Genomic DNA, 15,726 nt, shown 5'->3' with positions numbered 1-15,726 from the left:
CACTTGGGCAAGTCGGTAGCACTTAACTTTGTGTTATTGGCATGCTTATTGATATTATTTTATTTGTAGGGGGGAAGGATAAATTAGGAGTTTGGGATTAACATATACACACTACTATATATAAAACAGATAACCAACAAAGACCTACTGTGAAGCACAGAGAACTATACTCAATATTTTATCCTAACCTATAAGGGAAATTATTCTGAAAAAATAGATACATATGTATAACTGAATCACTTTGCTGTGTAACTAACACAACACTGTAAATCTACTTCAATTAAAAATTATAAATTTATATGTTCATATTAAAAAAAAGAAATTATTTTATTTGCTTGTATGTAGATCAACTCCACTTGAATACAAGCCCCCTGATAATAAGGGCCTTATCTATCTAATTTATCTCTGGATCCCCCAAATCCTGGGACAATCCCAGAAATTTAGTAGAGACTCAATAAATAGCTGTTGAATGAATGAACAGATTTCAAAAGTATTCAATATAAGTAAAGAAATTGGACCCAATGGCTGCCTTAGTGCTTCTCCAGACCCATCAGTCTCACAAGTCTAGGAAGAGAGACCCACTGATCATGCACAAGGGCTCAGCATCGGTCCCAGAGTGTGGGTTACAAGGGCAGTGAGCCAGGGGCGTGACACATTAAGGAATGCTCAGTTGGGGAGTTTGCTCTAAATTTCTGACATAGTCCATGGGAATACACAGCTACCCTTGGCTCTCAGCTGATTCTCCCAGCACTGCCTGTGTGAGAGAGAGAGTTTTTGGATGTGGCAGAGTTCAGAAGAATGTTATTAAGTCGGACATGTTCTGCCTTAGAAACCAACGCCAAGAAGATGCTGGGTCTAACCTAACAATGACTGTCAACTTGGAAGAGACTTTCTGAGGAAAGGCTGATATTAGTTCTTCATTTGATTGTATGTCTAAGAGTATGGAGGGAAACTAAGCAAAGAAGAGAAGCTGTCCTGTTTTGAGAGGTTGTGAATATAACTAAATTCATATGTAGAATTGTATTGCATTCAAAGTTTGCATAGAAGCAGGGTCCCTTTATCTCTCTTTTTTTAACTTATTATCTACCAATTTTAAATATAATAATTTAGATTTTTGCATGTGTTTCATTCATTCAATCATTAATTTATTCATTCCTCAAATACATATTTATAGAGAAACTACTATATGCTGGACTTACAAACGTAAGATAAACATTGTCCTTGTCCAAAGAAAACTTAAATTTTAGTTGGGACTACAGGCAAATTCATAAGCAATTATCATACAATGTTATTATTAAAAATAAAGTACAGAATGCTATTTAAACATATGATAAGGAGTCCTTATCCCAAACTGAGGGCATCTGGAAATACATTCGGAAAGCAATGTAGCATAATGGTTTAAAAAGTGAACTATGGTGACAGGCTACCTAAGTTCTATCCCAAGGCCTTCACCCACTAGTTTGGTGACCTCGGGCAAGTTACTTTATCTCTCTGAATTATCTTTCCTTGCCTGTAAAATGTGGACAATAATAGAAATGTATTTCAATAATTGTTGTGAGAATTTAATGAGCTGATAAACCGAATAGTTAGCTATCATCCTAATAATGACTATTATCGTCATGAGTGACATCTGAGCTGATTTTCAAAAGATGAAAATAAATGACCCACATAAGGCAAGGAGGAGTGATCCAGGAAGAGAAGAAAGGGAAACAAATGTGCAAAAGTCTAAAGGAGGAATGGAAATAAACAAAGCCCACCCAAATGTGAGCAGCTTACTTATTCCAAGTTTGTTGTAGCAAGGAGTCAGCCATTATCACTTGCATTTGGCAGATAATTAAAGGCTATCAGGGAAGCAGGAAAGCTTTATTATTAAAAAAAAAAAATGGGGGAGGATTCAGGTACTTTTGATTGAAGGTTGTTGGCACAGGGAGGCTGGAGGTAGGCTAACTAGAACAAGGGCATCCCAGGCAATCGGTTTGGGAAGCATATTTGGCTTTTTCCGGTTGGTTCTAAGTTCAAAGTAGGGGACAGAGGAGCAAAAACTAGAGAAGCTGGCAGTTGTTGACCACATTCTGACTATTCTAGGCCAACTGCTGCAGTGGGTGTCGTCTGGCTTCCTGAGCTTCTCTTGTGGATCAGAGTTCTGTTGTCATGTATGGCCTGGCTTTTGTTTGTTTGTGTATTCATTCTCTTCTGGGAACTGCAAGTTCACCAGAAGGAGGGTGTACAGCTCAGCAGAAGAGCAATAAGAATAGTGAGAGGTAAGCAGGGTAAGCAGAAGCCAAATTATGCAAGGTCATGTGTTGTCTGCCTATCTGTCTGTAAGAGCGGGTAATTTTTAACAACAGCTCACTTATTTTGCAAGCATGAACATAATGTGAATCGTGCATAACAACTCCATACTTGGAAGGCCCTTTTGTATGCCATTACTCTCTGGGTGGACATAATAAGCTACCACCCCCACCCCAGCCCCACAAGATGTCCGTGCAGTAATCCATAGAATATGTGAATATGTTACTTTACTTTTTATGTTACTGCAAAGGGACTTTGCAGATGTAATTCAGGTTAAGGATCTTGAGATGGGAAGATTTCTCTAGATTGTTCAAGTGGGCCCAATCTAGCTGCATGAGTCCTTAGAAGTGAAAGAGGATGGCAGAAGAGTGGATCGAAGAGATGCAGCAACAGAAGAAGAGGCACAAGAGATGGCAGCATGAGAGGGACTCAACCTACTATTGCTGGCTTTGAAGATGGAAGAAGGGAGCTACCAGCCAAGAATGCAGGTAGCCTCTAGAAGCTGAAAATGATCCTCAGCTCACAGTCATCAAGGAAATGGAGACTTCAGTCCTACAACCACAAGAAACTGAATTCTACCAACAAACTAAATGAGCCAAGAAGCAGACTCTCCTTTAGATCTTTGAAAAAGAATTGCAGCCCTGGTAAGCACTGTGGTTTCATCCAGGAGAGACCTGTGTCAGACTTCTGACCTACATAACTCTAAGGTGATAAATTTGTATTGTTTTAAGCAAGTAAGCTTGTAATAATTTGTTGCAGCAGCCAAGGAAAACTAGTATACCCACCAAAGTTTATAAAGCTTTTCTTTCCTCTCTCACTAAAAGAGCACTCTGCCATCCCATCTCTGGGCCTCTGCAAGCCCACATTTCCTCACTTGTAAAATGGAATATCCAAAGATTTGTATGATGGGATCATCTTGGTACTAGACTGTGTTAAGGTTTTTATAGCCAACGCCTTCCATTGGCTTTGAATATAAAAATAATATCAGCTTTAATGTTTTGCATTCATACTATATGTACATAACATCACACATTTTGTTTAATCCCCGCACTGAGCACAAGAGGTGGGCATTTTTAGTCTCAATAAACATATGAAAAAACTGAGATTCAGAGAGTGAGTACCGGACATAAAGCGACAATGTTGTCAGATGGCACAGCCAACATTTGAAGCCAGTCTGTCTCACTACAAAGACTGAGCTGTTCCCACTACAACATTCCCCTTCTCACGCAAATGTTTCAGATCCAGAAACATGGTGATACTGCTTCCCTAGCCTTAATAATCACCACTTTGGAGCTGATTCATAGTATCAGGGTTTTTTATTTTTAATTTCTGGAATAATCAATGATTTATAAGCATCATTAGATACGGCACTATCATTAATGACGGCAATCAATGTAATTCAAACAACATGATGATCTGCAATTGAATTGAAGTCAAAAGTTTTTAAGTAAAACTTTGTTTTACTCGTCAACATGGCAGAGCAACAAAGCATTGCATACTTAATATTTATCATCCCAGAACTGAGCACTTTACTTCTGGTTTGTACAGTTTATTCCGTGTTGTAATGAAACTTTCCCATGAGGCAGTGGAGTGAGGCTTTTAAGAGCAGAGCTCTGGAGTCAGACAATTCAGTCAAGGGACTGTGGACAAATCACGTGGCCTCCCTACACCCACGTTTCCTCATCTGTAAAAGAGGAATATTAATAGTGCCACCTCAGGAGTGTTTAAGCTTTGAATGAGAACAGAGAGTGCTTTAGCTTTATCAGACTCATACAATTCAGGGTAACTAATTCTATGCATGAACATGTATTTTTAAATGATCATCTGTTACTAATCTAGGGAGCATGAAACCCTGAGAGGTCATTTGGACCCTGTTCTGCATCTGGATATTTAGGGCCGGGTTATTTTCAGTATTAAAATCTCCACAGCCTTCTTTCATAGTTACTACATCATCTCTGTTTTAATTAAACCCACTTCTTATTTGATCTTTGAAAATATGAAGCATATTTAAGTTAAAGGTCTTTTGGAAATAGGGAAAAGAAGCCCACTCACATTAACTCAAATGTAAAGGTGACATTAGAGGTAGAAGGTTGGTTAGTATGTGATGCAGTGGACATTATTTGAAATGAGTGATGTCAGATACCCAATGACAGGAAAAAAATCACACTGGAACTTCAAGGAATTAAAGCTGGGAGCTGAGAAAATCTTGCCTCTCAGGAAAGACTGATGTCTCCCATCCCAACTTCTCTCAACACATCTACTCCATTCCTCTCCTGCTCAAAGAACCAGCTTCCTTTGTGCATCCAATTTGCTATGGTCTCAAAATGGCCATCCCATCTGCCAATGCCACCTCATAACCCTAGTGCCTACCACCCACCAACTCAGCCTCTCAGCTCCTCAATTCCAAACATCCCTGAGAGAGGAAGGCAGTTGAGCAGGATTATCTTTTTTAATGAAGTTAAACAAATTATATGTCACAGGAAAATAAGTCTTTCCCTCATCCAGTCAGCTGCGGCCAAGAGCAGAGCAGGATTCTGTAGAACAAAGAAATGGGGACATTTGCTTAGAAGGGGATGTGGCTGAAACTTGCAAAGATGGTGTCTCAGTCCATAAAATAACTACACTGGAACTCTCCTAGTCAAACTGTAAATGTCTTAACATAGAATTAATTTGGACCAAGTGCCCACCATGTGTCAAACACATAACTCTCTAGGTTCACTCCTTGCTAGACCCACACCACCCATTTCTCTCACTGACCTATCTTCTCTTGACAAACTGACTGTGTTAGTTTCCTATTGCTGCGGTAATAAATTACCACAAATGTAATGGCCTAAACCAACACCGAGTTATTATCTTACAGTTCTGGGCATCAGATGTCCAAAATGGTTCTCACTGAGCTAAAATCAAGATGTCAGCAGAGCTGTATTCCTCCTGAAGGCTCTCAAGAAGAATCCATTTCCTTGCCTTTTCCAGCTTCTAGAGGCTCGTGGCCCCTTCTTCCATCATCAAAGCCAGCAATGAAACACCTTGTCTCCTGTCTGACCTCTGCTTCAGTCCTTATATCTTCTCTCTCTGGCTCTGATCCTCTTTCCTCCCTTTTTTAAGGATCTGTGTGATTACAGTGGTACCATCCAGATAATCCAGGATAATCTTCCCATCTAAAGATCCTTAACTTAATCACATCTGTAAAGTCCCTTTTACCATGTAAGATAATATATTCACAGTTTCTGAGAATTAAGACATGGACACTTTGAGGGGCTATTATTCAGCCTACCTCACTGCCCAACTTAGAGTAGGAGATTAATAAATGTTTCTTTAGTTATTTACTTAACTACCATTCCTGCTAACTGTGCTCATGTTTTAAATCTTAAAGTGCAAAAGGAATTCTGCATAACCATTCCTTTTCCTTTTTATTTGCAATACTTGGGTCTTTTGCTAATCACCTGAAACTTACATTTGCGGCAGATATGAAAATGCACTTGAACAGTTGAGAAATACAGAAAAATGTGATTTCAGTTGCCAGCTCAATCTCTTCTTGTTAAACCTCAAAAACTTGACATTTGAAAGAGAAAGACTGTGTAACAGTGACATTTTGTAAAATATTCTTCCAGCTTGGGAACACAGGATTTTACTTACAAGTTTCTAAATGTCCTCTCATCAAGCTTTAAAATAGGGAGTCAGGGGCTTCCCTCGTGGCGCAGTGGTTATGAATCTGCCTGCCAATGCAGGGGACACAGGTTCGAGCTGTGGTCTGGGAAGATCCCACATGCCGCGGAGCAACTCGGCCCGTGAGCCACAGCTACTGAGCCTGTGCGTCTGGAGTCTGTGCTCCGCAACGAGACGCTGCGACAGTGAGAGGCCCACGCACCGCGATGAAGAGTGGCCCCTGCTCTCCGCAACTAGAGAAAGCCTTCACACAGAAACTCCCCCCCCCCCAAAAAAAAAACCCCACACAACCAAAAAAAAAAAAAAAGTTTTTTTTAAAAAAAAAAAAAAAAAAAAAAAAAAAATAGGGAGTCAAATACAAAAACAGGAGTTTCTTGGAAAAGATAGTGACAAGGGTTCTCTAATTCTTTACATGCTCTTTGAGAAAATGTTTAAACAGAGAAAACAAATGATGGCCTTTCTGATCTAAAACAGTTCCAATTGCTTCAACAGATCACTGCACAAGAATGAGCAACTACTTATTGAAATTCTGCCTCCTGGAAGCACTTCCACTGCCCTTTTGTTCATAGAAAAGTCTGTAATGTTAATCAGCTATGGGCTTCACAAAAGCTGGTGCCAAACATGAAAAGCTTAGTGCTGGGAGCACGTGATCCCCACGTGAGAACTGCACAAGTGAATCCTTCACGTTGTCCAGGTGGCCCCAGTGACTCCAGCCACCACCACCACTACCCTCTAGCTTTTCTGCTGCCCTGCTCTTGCATTCCTGATCTACAGTGAGCTCCATGAACTCCCGTGTATCTTAAGTTGGTGTTAAATAACTGGATATGTTGGCGTATTGGTACGGGTCCACAATCCTTTATATGAAAATCTTGGCAGCCATGTGTTCAGAATTTGAGGATTTTTAGAAAAGAAACAAGAGTACATATTATGTATTAAGTTTAACACCCCCAGTGGGTGTGGGTCAGTATCCCTTAATATTTCTGCAGTAAAATAGATAAATAATCTCACCAAGCAAAATGAACTGAGATGATAAAAAACTTTCCCATCAACTCAGGTCAGCTTTTGCTGCTAAATCTGTTTTAGAAAGCTTACTAACTTACTAAACCTAAACTTACTAAAAAGGATTCAATATTCAGAACCTTTTGGATTTTAGAACTTCACATAAGGGATTATGGACCTATATTACAAGTTGGTAGGGTTTTCTTTTTTAATTTTTATGTTGTTTACCATCCAATGGAAGCTCAGTTAAAAACTCCAAACTGCTAGAATCATACGCTAGAACAGTGGAAAGAGTTTTAGTAATTCGGTGCTTCCACCTCATGTTACCAACGGGGAAATTGTAGCACAAAGAATACTAGTGGTTTGCTAAGGTTGTAAATGTCTGGATCCTACTTTTTGACATCAGACAGACCTAGGTTGAACTCAGCTCTAACTAAATTTGTCATCTTGGCAAATTTATGCCCAGCCTTACACCCCAGATTACCATGATTCCCTCTGTTTAGGGAGGGCCCTCTTTCACAGGGCTGTTCGGAGCATTAAATTTGCAAAAGCAGGTGCAGTGCTTGGCATAGTAAGTTGCACATACTACATGCTCAATAAAAGGCAACCATTACTGCCCTTAGAGTGATCTGTATGGTTATTATTGACCTAATTCAATTAAATTCAGTTAAGTGTTTACTGAATTCATCCCTGCAAGACACTGTTCTAGGCCACAGGGGTGAACAAGGCAGAATCATCTCCTTTTTATCCTGTAAAAAATTCCAGGGATTCTCTTATCTTCATTATGAGTATGTAGACAGAGTCCCTGACACACAGTAGACACTTAATATATGTTTGTTGGGTTGAATTAAACTCAAAGTGCTCACAGTCTAGCAGGGGAATTAATAATGCCAAGAGCAAAGAGTATAAGAAAGACCCTAAGAGTTTTTCAATGTGCTATGGGAATTTTTTTTTTAAGATTTCTTTTGTCTTGGAATAGGGAAAGGCTCTAAAGAAGAGGAAACATTTGTGCTAGCCCTTAACAGTAGAATAAACATTCAGCGGGTATAGTTGGGAGTTTTTGTAAAAGGCCAATCCAGGCAGGAGGAAGAGCTTGGGAAAATTTCTACAAAGGTGGAAAATCGCATAGCATGTTTAGTAAGTAATGGGTTATGTGCTTAGGGCCTTGCGTGGAGGAATTGCATGGACCACATGCATGGGTGATTCAGCCTAGAATGCTTCAGAGGTGAATTAAGACTAAGTCAAAAACTGGAATGATATATGAAGGAGTTTAAATGACAAAAAAGAATTTTTTATCTTGCTTTGCTTTAGCAGGAGATGATGCAAGCCACCATGACTTGGGCCAAACTTTCAGAAAATTGCTGTGGTGGCATTTTGTATGAAGGATTAAAGGACAAAGAAAGAGAGCGAAAGTAGGTATAACCATCAAGGGTATATCAAAAACATCTAAACCAGGGCAGGGACAGAGAAGAAGGCTAGAAGGGGAGAAGTTAAAAAGGCATAAGAAGAATGGATCATATTTGGCAACCAATCAGATGTAAGAAGCAAGGAAACGAGAAGATTCAGAGATTACTCTTAGTTTTTAATCCTTGAGGGTTATGATGGCGCCAGAGAAAAGAGAGGGTACAGATGATGGATTAGAATGGTGGGAAATTAAGAGTTAACTTTTAAACTGAATAACAAATTACCTACTGTTCAAAGTCAAAAAATAAAACTGGCAGGTGATGCCAAGAAAGTAGACCTTCAACGAAGAGTGGTTAAAAAAAGAGGCTAATGTCTTTAGAATCAAGTCATGAACCTGCTAATCTTGCATTGTCCTTATCTGGGGGAGGCTACTTTAAGGCCATGTGCTACGGGTGAGTGTATAAATTGTGGTTCCATTTCACAATGCAGAGATTTCCCCACCTTACTGTGCAAGTGCACAAGTCCACCTAGGAACTGTTACCACAGGTTGTTCTTACTACGTAGGAAATCAGATAACTTACTCAAAAAGAACCCCTCAATATCTATGCCGGCCCTTTGGGCTGGAGGTGTACCAAGGCAAGCAGGTGACTTCATGCACAACCTTGCAGTTGTGAGATGCTGAAAGTACATGCCTCTCAAATTTTCCACGTTAGGTCCCTCCTTGCCTCACCTAGTCCCAACCCTGGGAGTAATGTGAAATCTTTTCCAGAACAAAGGAACCATAACGGTTCTTTACTAAGAAGTCTTTAAATTGTGATGCAGGGGTTACAAAGCTTTTCCTATAAAGGACCACAGAGTAAACATTTCAGGCTTTGCATGCTGTACGGTCTTTGCCCCAACTATTCAATTCTACCATTACATTGGGAAAGCAACCAACTATACGTAATGAACGGGCACGGTTGTATTGCAATAAAACTTTATTTAAACAAAATAGGAATCAGGCCAAGTTTGGCCTCAGGTCATAGTCTGCCAACCCTGTTGTGTGGAAGGAGCTAGCCAGACCTTAGGCTTAAATTCCAGATCCACCAAAAAATACAAATTTACAAAATATCTGGATTTGAACATGCACCTCTGTAAAATGTGATACTTATATCTTCCTCATTGATTTGTGGGGTTTAGAGAAAATGTATGTAAAATGCCTTATAAATAAGGACAGTAGTCTTTTTCATTACAAGGCATAATATGAATAATAACTAACACTGAATGCTTTTACGCTATACCAGCTACAACTGTGTAAAGCATGTTAAAAGATTATTTCATTTAATCTTCCAACAACACTCTGAAGTAGGAGCTATTACAGTATCCCTTTCTACTCATGGGGAAACTGAGGCACCAAGCCATGCCCAGGAGATGCTTACATAGATAGTGTGACGTTGCTGGCACTTAATCCCAAGTAAACAGATTCCAGGGGCTCTGGTGCTAACCTCTGTGTTAGTTAATTAGCTCCACTAATTCAGCTTCAATTGAAATGCTCAGAATCTTCTCAAGTTCCGCAGGGCTCTTCATGACTCATCCCAGCATAACACAACTGAAAATCGTTTATACACAACTTCTGGAAATTCACCTTCAGGTCAACAGTCAAATAACCTCTTGCATAAATAAAACACTTATTCCAACCCCCTTCCTGCCCATCTATTTCCACCCCTCCTAACAAAGATCTCCAGTTGAGGGAAGCCGTAACAGTCCTGAGAAAGCTAATGCAAACCCATTTCAAAAAATTTATCCTATAATCACTCTAAAAACTTGCAATTTCAAAGCAACACTGCAGAACAGAATCCTGGATTAATTATGCCAGGCTGTAGCAATAACCTTGAATTAAAGCTGCAACCTTCTATTTTTAAGAAACACTTGCCTTTCTGGTTGATGAAACCTGTCGTCCCATCAGGTAACAGACGTGACCAGGAAAGAGAGAAGCAGTAATGAGTCAATCCAAGCTGTTTGATACATTTCAAATCTTCCTCCCACAGAGTGTAGCTGCCACAAGCTACATCGCCAGTCTGGTTCTTGAAAACTCTGTCTCTTCCCTGATGGGTGAATGTGTCCCAGACACAAGGGCCTTTTCCATCTGTATCCCAGCCTCCTGAGAAAAAGAAGAAAATGAAACAGTTACACTCTTGACATCAAGAGGCATATGTGGAATGTAAATATTTGTCACCCAAAGAACATCCCTCATTAACTCAATGTATCATATTGGTAACTTTAAAACATGCCTTTAAAATAACATGCATGAGTGGGTTATGTGTTCAGCTGTCCTTGATCCCTGAAGCTGACTGGTGGCAAATGAAAAATTGTTGCATAATGCTGTGGCATAGCAGGCTTTCACGGTTCATTATCTGAAGATCTCCCAGCTGGTAGACAGAGGCAAGGCTCAGCTTATGAGTGTCTGAATTGAAAACATCTCCTCCTTGTGAACATTTCTCCTGGCCATGACTGACATGCCTTGTCCTTGTTGTGCACAAAGCAGTCTCGGGACCTTATCTTTGACCCCTGACACCTGAACCCTATCCTCCTGTCATCTGACCATGGAGCCTGAGATGGTCTAGTCAACTATTGTGGAGAGGAGGTTAGTTTTTGCCATTGTTGGGATGATATTGGTATCCTACATTCATTCCTTCATACCTCCCTTAATTCAGCAAATGCAATGTGTCAGGCTCTACGCTAAGCACAGTGGCTATCATGGTGAACTCTGCTGTGCTCCGCATCCTTGGAGAACTTACACGCAATTATAAAACAGCTAACGTAAGGACCATTGCATGAAAGCCAGGGAGGGGCGTTTATCCAGATGTGGGCAGGAGTCCGAAGTCTCTTAGAGAAATGGCTTCTAGGCTGAAATCTAAAGGAAATGTTGACTCATCAAGGTGAATTTCTCAGAGGTGGGAGTGGGGGGAAAATTTTAAAAAGGAGGAGCCAGGGTCAGAATAAGCCCAGAGGTAAGAAAGAGTGTCACACATTAAAGGGACAGAAGGTAAAAAATTACATTAGATTTGAAATCCCTATTCACATAGAAATTTTGTTTAAAATGGTAGTTAGAATCCATTTTATGGTATAAAGGGGTAATGTTAAAAATCTCATGACTCCCTAATTCTACTTCTAAGGACATACCTTAGAGGAACGCTCATGTATTTTCACAAAGAGATTATATGAGATTATGGAGGCAGAGTTTTCTGTAATAACAAAATCCTGGAAACAACCTATTTCCTACCAACAGTAGAACAGATCATTAATTTTTGGTATATCCATAGAGAGGAAACACTAATCAGCTATTAAAGTGAATGAATCAGAGGATAGATACCCCTCTTCTCTGGTCTGAATGTCTGTGTCCCCTCAAATCCAGAGGCTGAAATCCTAACACCCAATGTGATGGTATTAGGAAGTGCGGCCTCTGGGAGGTGCTTAAGTCATGAGAGTGGAGCCCTCCTGAATGAGATTAGTGCTCCTAAAAGGAGACCCCACCATGTTCCCTAGCTCCTTCTGCCCCGTGAGGATACAAGAAGTCTGTAATGTGGAAGAGGGCCCTCACCTGGCCATGCTGGCACCCTAATCCCCAACATCCAGAACTGTGAAGAATAAATGTTTGTTTCTTATAAAGCCCCTAGTTTATGGTATTTTGTTAGATCAGTCCAAATGGACTAAGACATCCTCAAAACTATAATATTAAACAACAACAACAACAAATCAAGATTCAAAAGAATGTATACAGGAATGAATACAGGGAGCACAGGAGATTTTTAAGGAAGTGAAACTACTAAAACTGTATATGGATTTTCCACTGTGCTGTGGGTCTGCTCCCCTAACCCTGACTTGTTCATGGGTGGACTGTATTCTGTATGATACTGTAATAGTGGATACATGACATTATACATTTGTCAAAACCCATAAACTATGAACTTTATTTAATACTAATGTATCAATATTCGCCCATCATTTGTAACCAACATCCCACACTGATGCTAGATGTTAACGGTAGGGGAAATTGGAGGAATGGGATATATGAGAACTCTGTACTTTCTGCTCAATTTTTCTATAAATCTAAAATTGCTCTAAAATATAAAGGTTATTAATTTTAAAAAGAATATATGCAGTACTTTTATCATGTTTTATGCAAAATATGTAAAACAAATCATGGATTTTCTGAACATATACATATGAGGTGAACATACAACAGCATGCCTGGGGATGATCAGTTCAGGCTGGTGGCTGCCTTTGGGTAGAAAATGGAGGGAAACGGAAACAAGGAGGAGCCTGAGGGCCCTTTGCGTCTCTTATGTTTCACTCCTTAAGCTGGCTAACAGGTATATGAGAGGCTGTTGATTACATTATCCACAATCCTTTTTATATACCTAAAATATTTCGTAATGACTTTCATGTAAGAAAGGAAGTCACAGCTAGAGTAAATAGACTAAAGCAATTATAGAAAAGTTTTTTAGATCCTCATTTAGCATTTACTTACTCATATTTTTTGCACGATTCTAATAGGATTAGATGTAGTCTCCAGACCAACAAAAAGACAACCTGGGCTATAATTTATGGGAGAGAACCATGAGGAGACAGGAGAGGCTGCTAAAAGAAGGAGCTCTGACAAAAGCAAAAATGACAGTTGATATCAAGGTAGGGTACTAAAGATCTATACAAAGAAATCATGAATATTAAAAATTGTACTCTGGGGGCTTCCCTGGTGGCGCAGTGGTTGAGAGTCCTCCTGCCGATGCAGGGGACACGGGTTCGTGCCCTGGTCAGGGAGGATCCCACATGCCACGGAGCGGCTGGGCCCGTGAGCCATGGCCCCTGAGGCTGCGCGTCTGGAGCCTGTGCTCTGCAACGGGAGCGACCACAGCAGTGAGAGGCCCGTGTACCTCAAATAAATAAATAAATAAATAAATAAATAAATAAATTGTACTCTGGAGCCATGTCAAATAGAGGCAAAAAGTTTTATACATCCCAATGGCTCTCAAGTTATGTCTGTATATAAGGTTTAGAGGGAGGAAGAAAAAGAATACTTGTATTCAATCTTAGAATGAAATAGGTATGAATATTAAAATGCAATTTTGGCCAAGCATGGTGCTTATAGTTTGGGTTAATAGATTTACAATAAATGAAGAAGCTTAATCTCAGAGAGTTTAGGCATAGTGTATTGGTAAATATTAACAAGTGGCTATATGTTAAAAATGTATGTACCTATATGTATATATGTTTATTATAAATTTTACTGATATAAAGGATGTGTAATACACCATCTCCAAGCAATAATATGCAATGCTTTTTACTGTAAATTCCTTATAGCCAATTGATTCTCATACTATGCTTGTTTAGATTTTTGCCAACCTCTTATATCGGGAGCCAAACTGCAACGTACAATCTGACAAGTGTGAGTAGTCCTGTATCAGACTGTTGACTGATATCTTTGCTTAAATTAACAAGCACAATGAAAGGAAAATAACAAAGATGTACCAGAATTTCACTTGTTCATTAGTGACATGAGCAGCTTCTTTGCTGAACTGGATAATAGTTTTCAAACAGCAGAAGACTATTTCCTTGAATTTTTTGTCCTACTCACAATGTAACAGTTACAGACATGACACACATTTACTCTGTATTATTAATATTTTTTCTGTAACTTTCTTAGGTCCAGACAACCAACAAAACATCAAATATTGACTTGTAGCACTTGCCAATATCTGCGGTATAAATACTTACACATGCCCAATTTCAAGCAACCGATGTGACAGCACTGAAGGCAGAGTTGCAAAGAGATGAGCAGTGGCACATCATTATATAGTATTTCTTCTACACAGATACAAGAAATCTAAACAGCTTCAAGGGCATAGCTAATAATAAACGTAGTAAAATATTGAGGAAGTAAGGATTTTGAGTATTTATTACCCCTTTTTAATATAAATTATTTACTTATAAGTTTATGTAATTGAATTTTTAATGCTGGCTGTGTTTAAGAATCAGCTCATAAAATTGCTGAAAGCTTAACAGTAGGCACTGGTGAGCCAGTACCAGCTGGCTTCGCCACATCACTGATTGTGACTTGCCTAAGATCACACTCTTAGTAAGACGTAGAACCAAGATGTGTCTCCAGATCTGTCTGATGTTGAAGTCCAAATCCTTCCACTGGACCACACTGCTTTTAGTAATAATGACTGACTAATGAAGGAAGAGTCAACTGATGCCCGTGCTACTCAATTTATGAAGCCTAAGAAATGCATAACATGACCTACACATTTTGGAAAACAGTCCATCTGAAGTGCTTAAAACAAGTTTTGACAATTTCAAGAGGTAAATGTCATTTAGCAGGAAAACGTACTTATATAGAGTAGTAGTAGTATACATTCTAGATGTATACTAGATGAAGCATACATAAACAACATTGTTTCTATGAGAACTAGAATATGAATTGCAAAGTAACCATTATAAGTGAAATTTTGATTTAAAAATATACAGTGGCCTTTAAAAAAATAAAAATTGTATATAGTGGCCAGTACTCATTAGTACTGGAATGTAAATTTTCCTGAATGAATGATATTAATGACTCATTTGCTCATTAGGGATCTTCTCAAGATGTAATTATGTCCACATATTAAAAGTTCATTGTTCTTTATGAGGAACAAGACTACCGTTTCCAGGCAGACTACATACCCTGAGCTATCCTTCAAACAACTACGATTGCCGGATGGAATATGGGAAATGTATTGTTAAATGTGCCATCGATCTGGCAGGATGTTAGGGAACCCAAAATCAAAGTGAGAGGTAATTCAGAAGCATAAGTGAGTAGCGATATAGGCTTTTGTCCTGAGAGCATCTGAGAAGCCCAGATGATGTGAGCTTGCATTTTAATGGCCTGTGGGACAAAGGAGAAAAGAGACAAAGTCTAAAGCTCACCAAAATGGGAAGCCTGTGGTAAGATGCTCACATAAGTCTGATGATGCAAGGACTTCACATACAGTGCCAGAATAAACAACAAGCTCTGCCTAAGAAAGAGACAACAAAGCAGCTAGCCTGTGGGAGAGAAATTACTCCTCGATATTTGTAACCACAACTCAGCTCTCAAACCATTAATTAAGTGTGAGAATGGAAAAAGATTTTAGCAGACATACGAGCTCTCACAGGATACTGGGAAAACTTTTTCCTCTCATTGGATATTACTGGAGGATAAATTTCTCCAAAACAATGATGTACAACAAGAAAGAGAAAGATCCAGGATCCAGGAAATGAGGAATCTAGCAGAAGAAGTCTGTGGAATGATGTAGCTGTGCAGCAAACCCAAGGAGTAACCAGTCCATGGGAAACCAGCCTATTTCC

At 39.4% G+C, this 15,726-nt stretch overlaps 1 pseudogene; it reads right to left on the bottom strand.

Annotated features, from left to right (window-relative positions):
- The window catches only part of LOC112400018 (cytosolic beta-glucosidase-like), a 144,066-nt pseudogene that overhangs the window by 86,346 nt on the left and 41,994 nt on the right, over positions 1-15,726 (bottom strand).

Source organism: Neophocaena asiaeorientalis, unplaced genomic scaffold (assembly GCF_003031525.2).
Source record: "Neophocaena asiaeorientalis asiaeorientalis breed wild unplaced genomic scaffold, Neophocaena_asiaeorientalis_V1.1 scaffold397, whole genome shotgun sequence".
Classification (NCBI taxonomy): domain Eukaryota; kingdom Metazoa; phylum Chordata; class Mammalia; order Artiodactyla; family Phocoenidae; genus Neophocaena; species Neophocaena asiaeorientalis.
The sequence above is the reverse complement of the archived record's forward strand: the minus strand, read 5'-3'. Positions and strand labels throughout refer to the sequence as shown.